At 34.2% G+C, this 19,055-nt stretch overlaps 2 protein-coding genes across 5 annotated transcripts in view; one reads left to right on the forward strand and one right to left on the reverse strand.

The window, feature by feature from the left end:
- LOC120772089 (transmembrane and coiled-coil domains protein 2) overlaps positions 1-13,056 on the reverse strand; it is a 66,700-nt gene extending 53,644 nt beyond the window's left edge. Inside the window, exon 1 of one of the 2 annotated variants that reach the window (XM_040100494.1) lies at positions 12,357-13,056. The gene's annotated coding sequence lies outside the window, so the exon portion shown is untranslated. The remainder of the gene's footprint in view (positions 1-12,356) is intronic. The other variant, XM_040100510.1, reaches the window with a different exon arrangement.
- Positions 13,057-13,771: 715 nt separating this feature from the next.
- The window catches only part of LOC120772068 (histone-lysine N-methyltransferase, H3 lysine-79 specific), a 122,828-nt gene continuing 117,544 nt past the window's right edge, over positions 13,772-19,055 (forward strand). The window contains exons 1-2 of one of the 3 annotated variants that reach the window (XM_040100481.1): positions 13,772-14,283; positions 15,369-15,634. The gene's annotated coding sequence lies outside the window, so the exon portion shown is untranslated. Of the gene's footprint in view, positions 14,284-15,368; positions 15,635-19,055 lie in introns of those variants that run through there. The other 2 variants (XM_040100465.1, XM_040100458.1) reach the window with 2 other exon arrangements.

Below are 19,055 nucleotides of genomic sequence, written 5' to 3' on the forward strand. Positions count from 1 at the left end.
AGATACCGAGAGTTGAAGAGGAAGCGAGACGCATTTGCAGACAGAAGAAGAAAGAGGCCGAAATGCGTGAGTACGAAGAGCTTGATAAGCTGGCCGACAGGGGTAATGCTCGAAAATTCTACGAAAAAATGCGGCGGCTTACAGAAGGTTTCAAGACCGGAGCATACTCTTGTAGGACCCCCAAAGGTGATCTAGTCACTGATGCCCAGAGCATAGTTAAATTATGGAGGAACACTTCTCCAGCCTGCTGAATGGCAGTGAACGCACAACACCAGGAGAAGGAGAACCCGATTCCCCAATCGATGACGATGGAGCAGACGTTCCATTACCCGACCATGAAGAAGTTCGAATAGCAATTGCCCGCCTCAAGAACAACAAAGCGGCAGGGGCCGACGGACTACCGGCCGAGCTATTCAAACACGGCGGCGAAGAACTAATAAGGAGCATGCATCAGCTTCTTTGTAAAATATGGTTGGACGAGAGCATGCCCAACGATTGGAATTTAAGTGTGCTATGCCCAATCCATAAAAAAGGAGACCCCACAATCTGCGCCAACTACCGTGGGATTAGCCTCCTCAACATCGCATATAAGGTTCTATCGAGCGTATTGTGTGAAAGATTAAAGCCCACCGTCAACAAACTGATTGGACCTTATCAGTGTGGCTTCAGACCTGGAAAATCAACAACCGACCAGATATTCACCATGCGCCAAATCTTGGAAAAAGACCCGTGAAAGGAGAATCGACACACACCACCTCTTCGTCGATTTCAAAGCTGCTTTCGACAGCACGAAAAGAGCTGCCTTTATGCCGCGATGTCTGAATTTGGTATCCCCGCAAAACTAATACGGCTGTGTAAACTGACGTTGAACAACACGAAAAGCTCCGTCAGGATCAGGAAGGACCTCTCCGAGCCGTTCGATACCAAACGAGGTTTCAGACAAGGCGACTCCCTATCGTGCGACTTCTTCAACCTGCTCGTGGAGAAAATAGTTCGAGCTGCAGAACTAAACAGAGAAGGTACCATCTTCTATAAGAGTGTACAGCTGTTGGCGTATGCCGACGATATTGATATCATCGGCCTCAACACCCGCGCCGTTAGTTCTGCTTTCTCTAGGCTGGACAAGGAAGCACAGAAAATGGGTCTGGTAGTGAACGAGGGCAAAACGAAATATCTCCTGTCATCAAACAAACAGTCGTCGCACTCGCGACTTGGCTCTCACGTCACTGTTGACAGTCATAACTTTGAAGTTGTAGATAATTTCGTCTATTTGGAACCAGCATTAACACCACTAATAATGTCAGCCTGGAAATCCAACGCAGGATTGCTCTTGCCAACAGGTGCTACTTCGGACTGAGTAGGCAATTGAAAAGTAAAGTCCTCTCTCGACGAACAAAAGCAAAACTCTATAAGTCGCTCATAATTCCCGTCCTGCTATATGGTGCAGAGGCTTGGGCGATGACAGCAACCGATGAGTCGACGTTACGAGTTTTCGAGAGAAAAATTCTGCGAAAGATTTATGGTCCTTTGCGCATTGGCCACGGCGAATATCGCATCCGATGGAACGATGAGCTGTACGAGATATATGACGACATTGACATAGTTCAGCGAATTAAAAGACAGCGGCTACGCTGGCTAGGTCATGGCTAGGTCCGGATGGACGAAAACACTCCAGCTCTGAAAGTATCCAACGCAGTACCCGCCGGGGGAAGCAGAGGAAGAGGAAGACCTCCACTCCGTTGGAAGGACCAAGTGGAGAAGGACCTGGCTTCGCTTGCAATATCCAATTGGCGCCACGCAGCGAAAAGAAGAAACGACTGGCGCGCTGTTGTTAACTCGGCTATAATCGCGTAAGCGGTGTCTACGCATTAAGAAGAAGATATATGCGATTGTTACACCGGCTCCTAAAAATCTTTCTCATACTATCTCGGGGGTAAAAATTAATGTCCTACCCATATTCAGTAATTGATTTAAAAGTACTGTTATATGACTGACGGACGTGTGGACAGACGGACGGACGAAGAGACGGACAATTATTCGGAATTCAAGCCGTCTCGTCATCCTGGTATATTTGCGAAAAACATCCGCAATTCACGACTACACAAGCCAATAATTTTCTATCATGACAGCGATTGGCCTCATGTTACAAGACCAGTTACACAGCAGGTTTTTGAAGTTTTGCCCACTTTATAACCCAGAGCCTGCCTCTTTTGCCATTCGTTGCATAAAGCCCTCGCTTGAATACGGTTCACATTGAAACGAGTTATTAAACACCCAGCTGGCGTAGTGTTTTTGGGATGGAATACACAAAATGCTAGAAATATGAGAAAATGTTATAGCCGCAGATAGGCAATACTTCGAATAATGCTATTGTACACACATGCTTTTCTGAAATAAACTTTCAAATTTTGAGAATACAGTTTGTTATAGTTAATGAAATATAAATTAAGAATGAATAAGTAATTTAATTTTTTTTCGAATTTTAAAGAAGAATTTATTAGGAATTTTAAAAAATTAAAAAAGAAAATTGTATTTAATGAACATACTACATATGTACATATGTATATACCTATGTGGTTATATACGTAAGTAATTTTTTCACAAGGAAATGTGGTTAATCCGCCAAACAACTCACATTAGCCATTTTTTTTTGCAAACGATTCTAAATGAGTGTTGCGGTATTTGCGGTTTTTTGGTAATTTTTTCAGGTTGCTTCATTGTAGTGGACAAATTGCATTTAACAATTTATTATCTTGACAAAACAGCGGCGGGCACAATGCCTCACTTTGACCACAAAGTTGAAGCTTACTTGCACACTCTGCTTTCAAATTAAACTCTATTTGCCGAAATGTTTATTTATGACAGATGGATTGTTCATAATGTCATACAGGAGATGAGTTTATTGAGTGTTAATTAGTGCTGAGGGGTTATAATTTAGTTTTGAGATTTTGCCCATTTTAAAATTGTGAATTAAAGAATTATTTTCGTCAGTAGCTATTTTTCACATTTCCGGCAAATAAAAAACTACTAATAGAAAATAAATTGTGTCTCAAACACTTTTCGTGGTGTGTTGAATTCAAATGTCCACATAACAGGGGAGAAATATTTTGCAATTGATACAGCATAATATATGTATATCAGGTGGTGAGCAGATAAATATGATGGTGCACATACAAAAAAATGTAAATGCGAGTTTAGTGCTGTGGCTGTATTATAAAGAACAGCATAGCAATAAATAATTGATAATGGAAATTGGCGAGGGAAAGGGTTTTAAAAATAAATTTGTTCATGGAAACAAATCGCTAAATCATAACATCAATGTTGTTTGGCTAAAAATGTGTGCTTAAAACTGCGACCGTCTTTCAACAGACTTTTTGCCCACTAGCACACTGAAATGGTGTTCGTACAACAATACAACCCACGTAAAGTACTTCGGTTGTGAATTTTTTTATAAAATAAATAGCATGAATGTGCGTGATTCTTAAAAAAATACGTTCTGGTGGGAAGTCAAGCTGTGTAATTATATGTGTGTGTATGAAAAAGGCAATTTCATTAAAATCATGGTAAATATAGCCATAAAAGTACATAGCCGAGATGTGGTCGAGTGGTCAAGTTTGCAACTAGTTATTTGCGTTTGCCAAAAGCCGCGTACAAACTCTCTGTTGACTCAGCAAGTCAGCCAAGCGAGAATTTAATAACCACGTGTGCATATGTACATATGTATGCATATACAAAATCTAACCTATCTGTTTTATATTACTTATTGAAATAAATGAATTTTAACTGATTATAGTTGAATCCGCTTGGAAACAATTGCTGCACTTGACTGCAATTTTAGCGCCAAAAAGCACTTGCCAACCATAAATAAAGGCTTCATTCAGTTAAATGATTACCTTCAATAATATCACAACTTTTAATATTTATTAGCAGCCTTTTGCCTGCTGATTTAAAATGCTTTGTTTTTAATTTATTTATTTGTTTACATTTTTTTTCTATCAGCTGTGATAATGTAATGGGTTCGAGTAGATTAGCTCCTAATTAACAAATGTCAATTTTGTATGGCGAAATCTTGCCAAATCGGCTAGATTTGTGAGATAGTCTGTTCAACAGCGTCAGTGACCCAAACATGGTATTTGTGCCGAAGATTCGCCTAGTATCCACCCTTTTGTATCAATATACACCAATTGTATATAATTTAATATTAAAATAAAACTTAAAGAAAAAGGAAATTCGAGTCTATTTTCATCATTATCACAGTAAATCGGCGCAATATTTCTGTATATATATTATAGTGTGACCAAACCTTTTAATGTCAATGAACTAGTAAGGACAAAGTAAAACAAAGGAATAATATTTTGTAAGTCCCAGACGAATGCGTTCTTCAATATTCCATAATGAATCTTCGGATATTCTTCAGATTTATTTAGTAAATTAGTTACAATTAGTGTCTAGTTGACAACCGCAGATAGTTTAGACACCAAAGAATATTGCAACTGTTAGCTCAGGAGGATTACGGGTTCTGGTATTCAAATATTTTTGAATTCGTCTTCTAGTATAATTCTGCATAGCTGAATCCTATTCAAACAAGCTGCATCAATAATGGTGTATTTCGTCACCATTTGGTCGAATGTATCGACACCACTTGTATAGTAATTGTAGAAACAGATATCCGCTCAACCACTCCTCCTTTTTGAAACATATAGGCTTATATTATGTTTATAACAGTAAAACTCGATAGTTTCGACAAGTTTCAGCAACATTTCATCTTTTAGCATCAGTCCACTTACTTCGCAATAGCGAAAATCTTATTTAAGGGTATCATGAAATTTCAGTATGATTTCAGGGTTCAAAATTGCATATTCGGGCCAAATATGTGTATTAATGTCAGAAAACAAATACATACTACGTATTTATTTATACTCTCGCAACAACTGCTAACGAGAGTATTATAGTTTCGTTCACATAACGGTTGTTTGTAAGTCCTAAAACTAAAAGAGGCAGATATAGGGTTATATATACCAAAGTGATCAGGGCGACGAGTAGAGTCGAAATCCGGATGTCTGTCTGTCCGTCCGTCCGTCTGTCCGTCCGTGCAAGCTGTAACTTGAGAACTTTGAGAAAATTGAGATATCATGATGAAACTTGGTACACGTATTCCTTGGCTCCATAAGAAGGTTAAGTTCGAAGATGGGAAAAATCGGCCCACTGCCACGCCCACAAAATGGCGGAAACCGAAAACCTATAAAGTGTCATAACTAAGCCATAAATAAAAAGATATTAAAGTGAAATTTGGCACAAAGGATCGCATTAGGAGGGCATATTTGGACACGCAATTGTTTTGGAAAAGTGGGCGTGACCCGCCCCCTACTAAGTTTTTTGTACATATCTCTGGGAAACTACTATAGCTATGTCAACCACAAAGTCTACAGAGTAGTTTTCTTCAGGTATTTCCATATACAGTTCAAAAATGGAAGAAATCGGATAATAACCACGCCCACCTCCCATACAAAGGTTATGTTGAAAATCACTAAAAGTGCGTTAACCGACTAACAAAAAACGTCAGAAACACTAAATTTTACGGAAGAAGTGGCAGAAGAAAGCTGCACCCAGGCTTTTTTTAAAAATTGAAAATGGGCGTGGCGCCGCCCACTTATGGACCAAGAACCATATCTCAGGAGCTACTAGACCGATTTCAATGAAATTCGGTATATAATATTTTCTTAACACCCTGATGACATGTACGAAATATAGGTGAAATCGGTTCACAACCACGCCTTCTTCCAATATAACGCTACTTTGAATTCCATCTGATGCCTTCTCTGTATAATATATACATTAGGAACCAATGATGATAGCGGAATAAAACTTTACACAAATACGGTATTTGAAAAATATGTAAATGACGTATTATGAAATCTCGATTATCACTTTACCATGCGAGAGTATAAAATGTTCGGTGACACCCGAACTTAGCCCTTCCTTACTTGTTATTTATTATATGTATACTCTAGAACAAGAGTCAACGGTCAATGACAGCTTTTAATCTATTAATGCGTGATAAGGAGCCCGCAATGAAGATACGAGTACTCATGTTCGTTTAAATGCAATTAGGGCGAAACGATTAAGTACATACATATATACTTATGTATGTATGTACAAATATAAATATGTTATATGTAATTAGTTTGGAGTTTGTGTTTGGCTTGAAGAGCTCATAAAACATACGCGATAACCAAAGTGTGATTAATCAATAAAACAAAATGAAAATAATAAAAAAATGGTGGGGTTATTGGTTATCAGTTGCATATGAAATTTCGCAAGCATTGTTTTTGTAGAACATAAACAGAAAAATACTGATAACTAACAAGTGATTAACGTGGGATTAACGAAGGCAACACGAAACAGTCAAGTGAAAAATAGGTTATGTAGCACGAATAAAATTTAATTTTTGAAAGATAATAGAGGAAGTTGGCAACAAGCTACATATATTCTATATTAAAATATCTCAGACATTTGACAGAACAAAAAAAGGTATAACTTGAGAAAATATTTGAATTAGTTTCACTTATTTAAGAAAACAACTTGAATTGATGGATATATACAATTCTTAAGATTTTAAGTAAAATTTCATGAGTTAAATACAATAATATTCGTGTTTAAAAATTCATATACAAAACCCTACAAACAATTTTTAGTACATATATCGTCAACTGAAATGCAAAACAGCGTATCATAAAAAAATTAAATTTAGTTTTTTTATTGCTTACGATTCACTACATTATATTATATATGAAATATCGCAAAATTTCAAGTTTACGCTCTCTGACAAACCAAAATTTTGTTTCAATATCGTTTTTCCTTCACTTATGAAAAGTGATGTTACGTTATTTTGCATTTTAACTGACGATATGTGGAATTAATACCAGTATATAGGACATACCTATTTATGTACGTCTTTTTACATTTTGGTTTACTGTAAACTCTACTCTTCTATGCAAAAGCGACGTGCGAAAGTAATTAGCAATGAAGGTAAAAGTTAGAAACATTTTGCCAGCCACAGTTGACGTCATGAAATGATAATGCCGGCTAAGCAAAGCATTTAACGATTGGCTGGCACACGCACAAATGACAAACAGATGAAGGTGCGTGACTCTCCAGTACATAAAGACCGACACGTAAGCCACAGAATACTTACAGAACATAAGCAAATGCTTTGAATAGTTTCAGTGACGCGACCCAGTGTCAGCAAAATAATGCATTTTTTGTTATTGTGATTCACCGTCTTGCATGCAACGAACAAATAATTTAATTAAGTAAAATTACTTAACAAAACAAAACAAGAAATTGGCATAGATGACATAGACAGACGAGCAGATTGAACAGCAAATTGTCAATTACAATGCCAAGCACGCGAATTCAACGATTATCTCTCACGAGTTTCCGCGATTTAACAAAAATTAGGCAATGAATACAACTAATTGAGGCATGTGGACTCGTGTACTCGTCAAAAGAATATGCGAATGAAAAGAAATGTCAATTAATAACTCGACTTAACGTCGTGTGTTCATGTGTATGTAACCAGTTTCTTATACAGCTGCTTATGCATACGTGAAAATACACTGTCACGCAGTGACACGAGGCGCGGAAAATAGCGAAAAAAATAAATATACAATAGGTGCGCGTATGATGCTTGGGCAACGAGGTGATTGGCAAGGAATTTAAATATATTATGGCACACAATTGCAATTTGCGTTGTAAAGTAAATAAACAGTGTTGCAACATAACTAATGACAAACGTGGAGTTAAATCATATGTAATAATAACTAAAAATGCTTATTTCAATTGGCAAGATACTTTGAACCCCTAGCCTGTAGGTGTATGGAACTATTTTTAATAACAATTTTTTTTTAAGTTGAAAAATTACATAAGATAGGCAAATACAAGTACTTCAGAAACGAATAATAATTTAACTGATTTTAAAACCGACTGTGTCAATATGAATAATAACCAATGTGCAACCTAAATTACTAAAAAGATAATTTAAACCGTTATGCACAAGTGCACATGAAATGATTCATAACGTATCCGAATTCATACATTTCTGTGATTATAAGTGCCGACACTGATCCGAGTCATAAATCAAAGAAAATCCTTTTTCGTCTACTCTTATCTGTGCTTCAATGAACTGCATGTAAAACGTACACAGACATGTGAATTTATATCTGAAATGATTAGATATGTAGACGCAACAAAAAAGGCGGCAAATTCATTTATATATAAATAAAATTTTATGACTTTTTAAACAATTTTATATTTAAAGTTACCATAGCTTTTATATTTATTATAGGAAAAGTACAAAATTGTGAAATACATATTATATATGTATCTATTTTGATACAGTAGATCACATAATTAGAAACTGCCTGGGGTTTATTCAATCACTGTTAAAACAATATCGGTTTATTCAGTAGCATATCATATTTAGGAAGTGAAAACGCGTACAAAAATTAAATTATTTACTGAAACTAATTAAACAGTTGTGAACGGTACGAAAATAGCCTGAATACCACCATAGGATTCTTATACAGAGTGAAGAAAGTTGACAAGGTTAGCAATCCTGATATGAGAACCGTTGAACACATAGTTTATAATAGACGATGATGCCTAAGAGAAAGTCCAGAGGGATCAAACTAAAAACTGCAATCTATATCAGGTGCATCGATCTGAAAATTTAATAGTTGGTAGAAACATGCTAGTCAGCCATTATCAACAATTACTTTAGAGTTTTTTTTAGAGAAGATTTAAAGTCATTTAGGAAGTCATTAAAAAGAAAAAAGTAACGCGGAAATTATTGATAGGGCAAAGAACAATGTTCCATATAAATTATTGTATAGAAAAATATGGAAATCAGTAAACATGGAAACATAAAGAGTGCCAGTATTTTAATAATTAAATATGTGAATGCGTTTATTTTTATAAAGCAAAGTCTAAAAGGCATTTGCATCAGATGTTGAAGGTGTCGTTGAAAAAATCGAAGCAGCAGACTGTGGTTTTTCGCATTAATTTTTACTTTTTGTTCACAGCAGACCACGAGTACGACCTTTAAAGTTAAACAGCTGAGTCAAAACATAAAAAACATACACACTTGATTACATATCATGCACAGTGCTCGTCCAACTGGTCAGCTGTGATTGCCGAATGACAAATATGAAGATAGTATATGTACATACTTATATTTACATAAGTCCCACAAAATCTGCTGGCAAGCTTCTCTTAACTTACATAAGTGCCAACAAGCATAAATATGTACATATGTATGGTGCATGTAATACATTTCATAAACTTTAAAATTTTGATCGTTTAGGTTGAGAACGGATGTCTTTTGAAGTGGATGGGAGGAATATGTCAAATGCGGCGCAATACGTATAATGTATGTATTTATGAATGTATGGATGTTTCTTTGTTGCACATTCATGCAATTAAAAGCACTTTAGGCTGTTTTACAAGTGCGTACATAATTGTTGTAGCTGTCAGAGTCAATGTCAACAATAAATATTTAAAATACAGTTGAACTTCTCTAACTCGAATCACCATAATCCAAAAAAACTTCCGAGTTATAGAAGTTTTGATTAAAAAATAAATTTTTTCCAAACGCAAGATGTAGATTTATAAACAGTTTTATTTATTTACTTTTCTAAAGTTTTTTGCTTACGCACATAAAACATGTATTCGGTAAATTTTGGCTGAAATACATTCTCTCTGAAACAAACCAGCAGATTTAATGAAAAGAGATTCTAATCTGTTTAGTTATTTGTGGTGAGTATTAGGTTTCCGCTACAAGATTTTTGGATGACGGTTCAATAATTTCATACTCATCGTTTTCCATGATCTAGCGCCATATATTCGTTGGGTCAAAAATATTCGGGTCTACAGTTTGTTATAAATCCGGCTGAGCAATTCTCATTGCTCAACTCAATAATATCTGTAAAAGTATTATTTGAAGGGATAAATACGTGTGGCGGCTTCTACGCGAGCACCTGTTTACAAAGTGGGATTACACCGAAAAATAAGACTTAGAGAATCACGGGCCAATTTAAAAGTTCTATTTATGAAAGAAAACTTGTATGAAATTTAAATTCTATTGCGAATTCAGGAGTTCGAGTTATGGAAGTTCAACTGTTTTACAAGAAGTAGATTAAAAGGTAACTAAATTTATTTAACATATGGATTTTATCAACATATAAAATGTGCATTCTTTTAATTTTATATCCAAATATTAAAGAGCAAAAATTATATACTATTTTCCATCTTAAATAATATAATATAACAGAGAACTGAAAAATTTAACTTTAACAAACAGCTTTAAAACAAAAAAAACTTGCAAACACACACGCCAATCCAGACACCGGCACTGTCAGTGCCCCAGTCAAATCGGCTGAACCCTCACAAAATACGAATGTACATAGTACATACATATGTATATAAATACATATGTACATACATATGTGTATTAACACTTATATATAGCGAAAATAAAACCTAAGAGCACGAATTTAAGTTGCCGACGTCACAGGTGGCAGCACCATCAATGAAAACCAACGAGAAAGCAAAGAAACTAAATAAACCTAAAAGTATATGTATATGTAGTACATATGCTAGAAAAACAGGCGGATTGGCCGTAGGTGACATATCGCTTTGTGAGCAAATAGCTCAAGTGTGAACGTTTCCGCTAGCAGACCCAGTAAATACAATGCAAACAAATGTACGAACATAAGAGCATTAGCAACAGTAATGGCAAAACAAGCACAGAATCAAACAAAATAAAAGTGACAACAAATTCGACACAAACAAAAATAAGTGTGAACATTAAATGTCAAAATGCAACAAATGATAAAATGAAAAATGTTTTTGCACGTTCCTGAATGTTTCGCTGTCCAATAAATTTGTTTTGGTGTATTCATTTGATTTGCCATTTGTATGATATTTTTGGGACTTCGTCTGTGGACTTCAACCATCAGTCAGCCAGCTGTCATAGAAGTTTCCTGGCATATAAGGATCAGAAGGGAAAATTGGTGGCGCATGGCAGTGGCAACATCACTGCCAGTACACTTTCCTTGCTGTTTATAACGTAATTATATTATGAAGAAATGATATTCATATTTACTATATGTACATACATACATATATGAATTACGAACATAGTGGGCTCAATGGGTTAGGGATAACAACAGCGGTACAGCGGTAATTTTCATAACAAAAACAAATATTCGTAACCGAAACATCGCAATGAGTTTTCGCTCAAAAGTAAAAGATATCTGACACATCTAGCTAGCTTGTAAAAATATTTGTATTGCCCCCAAGAGCTTAAAATATAGTAATTTTTATGAATGATTTGTTGCTTTTTCATTTAATTTGGTTCAGCTTCGCAGATTAAAATAGATTTAATTCAATTGGGTGACTATTGTTGCAGCATGAACAGCGCGCCATTGTTGACACTATGGTATGTATGTATACCCCTGTCTTTTGCAGCTTACAATCCCATAAATGTTTACTTGAGATATATTGTGATTTGTGAGCTGGAGTTTACCGGCTTGACGACCAACCAATTGTAAGTTGGTTATGTAGGCAAAAGTATTTTCCATTTCAATCAGACGATTTGTACAGCAGGCATACGTACATACACACACATGTACATATGTATGTTCAAATCTGTTAGTCACCAGTGGCCTGTAGATTGTCTGTAATTGATTTGGAATGCATGTAAACTTTCTTCGTCGCAACTTTCTTCTTAATATTAAATTGAGTCTAATTGAATTTATTGTTATTTCTTTAATTGCTATTATTATGTATGAATGTCCACACTTTAATAAGCATTATATTTTTCCACAGTGCTCAAATTATTTCGCAAATGTAATTTATCCTTTAAATATTAATATAATTAATGCATTACCAAATGCACTCTATGCACACCCTTCATTATTACATTTTTCTGAAGCCCACTGCACATACAAAGTATGCACCGTATACATTTGTATATGTACATTGTACGTATGCTTAGATGTCACTAAATTAAACGCTTACTTTATATCTGCGATTTATGCACCTTCATATAAAGGTAGTCATAATTATTTCCAAATATATAATTCATTAAATATTATTGTTTCGAATGTAAGTACGCCAAGTAAAAATCAACCAACAAAGTTTTTTATATTTTCGTCCTGTGCTAAAGCAGATGAGATTTTGATGTAGGCGTTTATAACTACAGTTCATAATTTCATCTAATTACATTAGATTACATTTTGTATTTTTTGAGTTTCTTAATAATAGTTTATGCAATATTTTTCCAGCTTCCTTACCTCTTTATTTTTGTTTGTCTTCCATTTATTTTTCTCGCATTCCGTTTTGTTTTGCTTTCTTTAGCAGTTTTCCCCTGCAACAAACGACACTCCTTTTTTACCAGGCAATTCACGTCTTTGTTATTTGTTTAGACAAAACCAAGTTGTCTACTTTAAGATAGTATTTTATTAGAAATATATTGAAACTTTTGAAATAAATGTATCTAACTCAATTTTTCCCGACTCTTTTACACTTCAACGAGAGATACAAAATAAACTGTGTGCTCAATTTTCTTTCATTTTCTTTTCTTCTTTTCCGCTTAGTCTGCTGTTGTTTTATTTTACTTTTTTTGGTAGCTTACACGCCACAAAATTGATTTATATTTTTAATCTTGGCATTAAAAATTACACAAATCAATCACAAAATTAACTTCTTCAAGCTAATCGTTAACCTTAAACAAACCCAACATTGTAAATAAAACGCCGTATAAAAGTTTTCGAATTAAATGCACGATACAGGAAAATTAAACGAACACATCTGCCAATAAACGCACGATAACAATTTTCTCTTAAGCCAATTATACTCTGCACGTTTTTGCAACTGTGAATGTATAATAACCTTTATTTTAATAACACTTTTATTTTGTTTAAAAAATTCTCTATTGCTCAGACACTACAAAATTTCTGCACTTCCAAATCGGACTGAATCTACGGCGACTCTGTTCGTAAAAATCCACAACAAAATCAAACTGCAACAATTAACAATGTTGTCATGTTTAGTTGTCTCCGCCAAAAAGGGCGTTACCAATGAGATTTGGAATGAAAATGTATTCTTTCTTTAAAACACATTTCGCAAATAACATTACGCTTTTTAATAAATTATTCATAATAACTGTTTTAATATTAGTGTTTATTAATTAAGAATTAAAATTAAATAAATTTCACTTTTCATTTTATAACCACAACACTGTTTACCTCTGGGATGCCACAGCTTCTAAAGAATTACAGTGCCATCTTACGGCAAGTAGCGAGCTACTTTTATTTGACTCGAGTCCGCTAAACAAATAACTACAATTTAGTATTTAAAATTATTTGATTCATCATTCGACCAGAGAATAATAATAAATAAGAAAGTACAATTGTTGTTCGTTAACATTCTCTACTAAAAAATCTAGTTGATATACTTCGTTATTATAAAGTTTTGTTAGTATCACAGCAGATATCTGTTGCCACGAAATTTCTCAATTCATTGCCAACGCCCATGGCGAAAAATCCGCTGATAAATGCCTCAACTGAGCCTTCGTTAAGTTAATTGAATATATGACAGCTATTTCAAAATGGCCGACACCCAATTCAGCGTCGCCATGACGCATTCAGCGCAAGGTGCGAAGCTATAGGAACATTCAGTACTGTGGAACAGTCGGGTGGCTGAGAACGTGAAAAGTTGATTTATTTCAGTTCCTTCTTCAATTGCCAGTGAGCCAGACGATTAAATTGAAAAGGGGGGAAATGGCGCAAACTGTTAATAGAACGTGTGGAGGATTGAAATTATGCTACAAATTTGAACAGAGCAGTGAAAATAATTAATTTTAGAAAAAATCGGAGTGATTTGAAGGTGCTCTGCTAAAAGGGTGTAATTTATAAACAAGAGCAAAGTGAAAAAGGAATATTGTGTAGAGCCGAAATGAGCATCGATTGAAATAGATAGATGAAGAAAGAAGTATGAATGAAAAACCGAATGTGTTGAGCGAAGAAAATTAGTAAAGTGACGATTATGAGTTCATAAAAAGTGTAAAGTAAAAGTGGAATAAAAATTATTAAAGTATAAAAATGAAAAATACATAATTGAAAAGTTAAGTGTGTAAAGTGTGAACCAAAAATTATTTAAACGTATTGAACCGAAGAGTGGTATGCAATGGAAGAGAAGAGAAGGCGAAAAGTGCAAAACGTATGTGAGAAGAATCCAAACGTTGAAAAAATTAAGAGCCTGAAGAAACAACAATAATAAAAACAACTATAAGCAGCAAACAAAAAGCAAAAAGTAAAAAAACCGAATCAATTAAATAAAACAGCAAAAATAGCAACTGCAACAACAACAACCGCGATTAAGACAACCGACTACACTGACGCCGACGTTGACGCTGACTGCAGCATATATTGAGCTAGACGGTGCGACTGAAGACGTCAAGACTTTGTAAAGTTGATAGCAGTCTTTCAATACATACAAAAATAGCTGATGGTGACGAAAAATAGAATGTAGAAATCAGAAGTTAGAGGAAGCTATAGAGGGATGGAAATGTATTAAATAAGTGGAAACACCGACAAGGCAAATGAAAGCAAGCAGTTAATTTTATTTATTTTTTATTTCATTAATTTTAATATATATACATGTGTACGTGTGTGTACACTTGTGTGGGACAAAACAAAACAGCGGAAAAAAGTTGAAATAAGGTATAAAAACGTAGAAACGGGTGGTTTCATAAGTGTATAAAATATGTACATATCTACGAAAATTCGTCGAAAGCAAAGCAGAGTGGAGTTTGAACAACTGTTATACAATAAAAAAACGATAAGTTGCAATAAGCAATTATTTGTGTACAAATTTATTTTAATAAATTTTTGTTACATAGTTTGAAAGTTTTCATTTACGCATACGAATAAAGACATTAAATTAATGAATATATGTAATTAATTCGCAAATTGAAATCAGTTGTTAAATAGGCGAGAAAAGCCAGAGGTGAACATTTTACTTGCATATGAAAAACCTTGTTAAATGTGTTTGTATCGCGGATTTAAGGCATTATAAATATATTAAATATAAAATTTGGAATACGTGCGCGAAAAGAGAAATTATAATAAAGTTAAAACCATTATTTATGCATATGTTCGAGTATACTAACTAAAACAATTAAAATTAATTGGCAGACAAAAATTAGAAAATTAATTTGATGAAACAAATGTCATAAAAAACTCAACTGTAGACAATTAATATAATAATAATAATTTAAATTTACGGTTTCATGAATTGAATAGAGAAATGTCTTCCCCGCAAAAATATCGAAAGTGCTAAACTCGCATTATAACCGAGACAGATTGTTTACAGTTTACACATATGTAATTAGCATTGAAATAAGAAAAAGAAATTGCTAGGAATTTTTATTACAAAATGCCAATATTATACGCGTGAAATCGTGAGAAAGTTTACGTTCGCCGGTTTTAAATCATAAAAACTCTACCGAGTATAGTGGAAGAAAAGTGGTCGCCGTCGTCAACATAGAGATTTAAATCAATCAAATAAGGTGTGTATAATTGTCATATTTGAAATTTTAGCTTGAAATTTACGTGTGATATGTATTTTCGATTACAAATCAATCGGCGGTTTGTAACACTTACAAATATTTGCTGAAATTAAAATCTCAACAAAAATGTGATCATCTTAGTAATTAAAGTAAATAGTTTTTAATTAACTAATTTGCTTCATGAGGAAATAATACTTTGAAGAAATTGATTTGTTGGGTGGAAAGATTCAGATATTTACATATCCCGCAATATTGTCAGATTTTGTTCGATTTCTTTGCATATAATAATTTATTGGATTACATTGCCTCTAACATTATATGTTTATTCATATGAAAAGGTCTAATCTCAAAAGAAGATTTATGAGCTACCTATTTTAACTAGAAACAAAAAATAAATTACTGTAAACTACAAACTCAACTAAAGTTCAACTAAACTAAAAATATATTACAAGTTGTTAGATAATAATAAAAAAAAAAAATATTTAAAACTTAAATATGTATTTGTATCCTTGATTTATAAAAGTTAAGCTATTAAAATGTCTTACGATCTAACTACTTTTCTATATATGTATGTAAATGTCAAATAACAAATAGTATATTCATTGTCCAAAATGCTTCAGCCATGCAGCTGTAGCCAAAAACCAATTTAAATTTAAGCAGTTGATATATCCAAAGAAACGAAAAATAATACACCAAAATAATGCAAGCAATTTCTGTGTATCTACTACAGTCTGTGAAGTTAGTTGGGCGCGCGCAGCAACTCGTTACCCAGAGCCGACAATAGTGGGCAGCTGCAGCACCAATGGCGGCCACAAGGCACATGCTAACTGATTGTTTGTTTAGCTTTTCGTTCTTCCGACTCTACGCCAGTTCTGCGCCAGTAGCTTCTAAGCAAGTAAAGTAATGCAGCAAAATTTTAGTAGTGAATTTTATTTCAAAGCAATGCACTAGTGTGTACAAATTAATGTGTGATGCATTACTGTCTCGATTCTGGCTGCCTGATCTTTTTCACTTCCATGATATTTTTAAAAAGCTTGTTGGTCGTCGCACGTCCTCTACGGCAACCGCTGCATTCTACACGCATACATGTGGATCTGTATATATGTAGTTTGCCGCTGTTATGCTTATCTCGTTTCGTTCGTGTTATATGCTTCGGCTGAATACAATATAATATGTTTTTTTTCATTTATTTTACGTTTCTTCTTCATTGTCGACATCAGCGCTTTGGTTTTATGCTCGCACTTCACTTCAATTTCAATTGCCGCTTCTACTATGAATGGCCTCGTATGGCCTCACTATCTTCTGAGTTTGGCCACCCATTCTTACATACCTACGTGCTTACACATAAACGTTGGTATATACGTATATATTTTCTGTTTTGTCTATCTATCTGTTTGCTGTTAATTTAAGTTTCCTTTTCGTAAATGTGTTTGTGTGTAGCTGTTTCCATTTGAAACCAGTTTCGTGTCGCAGCTGCCGCCCTCCTCATCCCCACACCTCTATCGATCACTCGGAACACTTACATACGTACACCTGCCTTTGCGCCCGCCTGCACATCATCATCATCAGCTCCATTTTAGCTTTTTCACTGTTTGCTGCTGCGGTTGGAGTTATGCTGCTGCTGCGTTGTTTATCGCTGCAATGGTTTTTATTATTAAGTTTTGTCTTCTGCCTGGCTGCAGCTGGCCATTGCAACAAAAATTGTTTTTGTTGTCTGTTTTATATACGTATAACTGCTATTGGCTCGTCTGCAGTTGCCGCATTTCTTCTATTACACTTAGCTGTTGCCGTTGTTATTTATATTCGTCTAACTTCAGCTGTGCCTCCATATTTCGTTACGGGCATTATTCGTTCTTCTTTTCCTCCATCGTCAGTGATTGTTAATGTGTCGGTCCAATTGAGCACACGAGCCAAATATAAAATGGTAGTTCGTTCGATTTCTTGATTGTTGTTGTTTGGGGAACTCATACAAAGTTTCATTTAATGCTACAATTTATTGGCATTCATGCTTTACCCCACTTCTATCGTTGCCATCGTTTCTATTTTTGTTAACATTGTTAGGTTATGTACATATTGTGGAATGCATTTTGAATTAGCATTTGAAATCGAAGTGGTTTTGTTTCAGAAATTGGTGTGATTTACATGCAAATTGTAAATAAACTATTACTCTAACAATTCGAATTGTTCATACCGGTGTATAAAATCCTCAATTGTACATAAAATGTATAACATTTAATAAAAATCTATTTTTGAATCGCAACATTTTGGGTTGTACTAGTTCCAATTATTAAGTTTTTGATGGTTTTATAATTTACATTATGTTAATGTGTTTGAAGTGTTTTATAATTATGTGTTTAAGGAGGTATTCTCAGTCCAGAGGTCTCAATTTTAGTAACATTTAGTAAAAAAAATTTTATTATATGTGACCTGGTCTACGAAAAGGGAGCTAACGTGTGAAAACTAGTTTTCTGAGAAAAGCTGTTAAAAATAATCGTCAGTTTTTCGTTATCTCATTAGTTGTTCTCCTTTTTTTGACACCTAAGCCCCCTTTCCGTAGACCAGGTCGCATATAATTTTTATACCTGCGTACATTTTTATGTTCTAATATTCGAGTTTACAAAAGTAATTTTTAAAAATAAAAAATCACAAAGTTTCACGATGGGAAAAAGGCGTGTCCGTCATTCGCTTGGTCATTTTAAAACAAACAAAGCTATAATCTCATTGAGTACAAATAGCATTATGGTGGAAATCTGGAAAACTGCAATTTTCTTTCCGAAAAATGACGGCTCATTTTAAAATATCTGTATTTTAGTGATTGGTTAGCTTTTCGGAATTTTTATAAAAATAACACAAATGAATTTTTTGTCGCTTTTCACCATTAAAGGTTATGTGAAGAAAATGTTGGAGAAACTGATCAGAAGGTGTGGATATATTTGTGGTAATTATTGTGATGTGAAATAGCTTGAACTGGGTAAAGGCATATAGGCGTAAATGAGCATTAAGGCTGGAAATAGTAAATTCTAATCACCCAAAAGTCACTGACTAAAGAAGTTCCCTCTCAGAATATATACACTTTTAGGTTAATGTACATTTAAAACATAATTAGAATCTGATATTGAAGTGTAAAACCAAACTAAACCAAATGTGCATAAAATTAAATTAAAGGAAAATCATCAATATTAAAAAGTAACAGTGCATGTGTTATTTCAAAACTACCGAATGTGCTACAACTGAATTTGTGCCACAGTTTGATGACTGATTGTTTGTTAATGTTAAAATGACAACTTGACAGCTGTTTATATTAAATGAAATCAATATGTTATGACATTTTCATTGTTAATGATGATGACCTGATTTTTATTTTAGATTTGTACTTACTTATTGTTGTTTTTGTCCGTAAAATTAACTCATAAAACTATAT

The sequence above is a fragment of the Bactrocera tryoni genome, chromosome 1 (assembly GCF_016617805.1).
Source record: "Bactrocera tryoni isolate S06 chromosome 1, CSIRO_BtryS06_freeze2, whole genome shotgun sequence".
Taxonomy (NCBI): Eukaryota; Metazoa; Arthropoda; class Insecta; order Diptera; family Tephritidae; genus Bactrocera; species Bactrocera tryoni.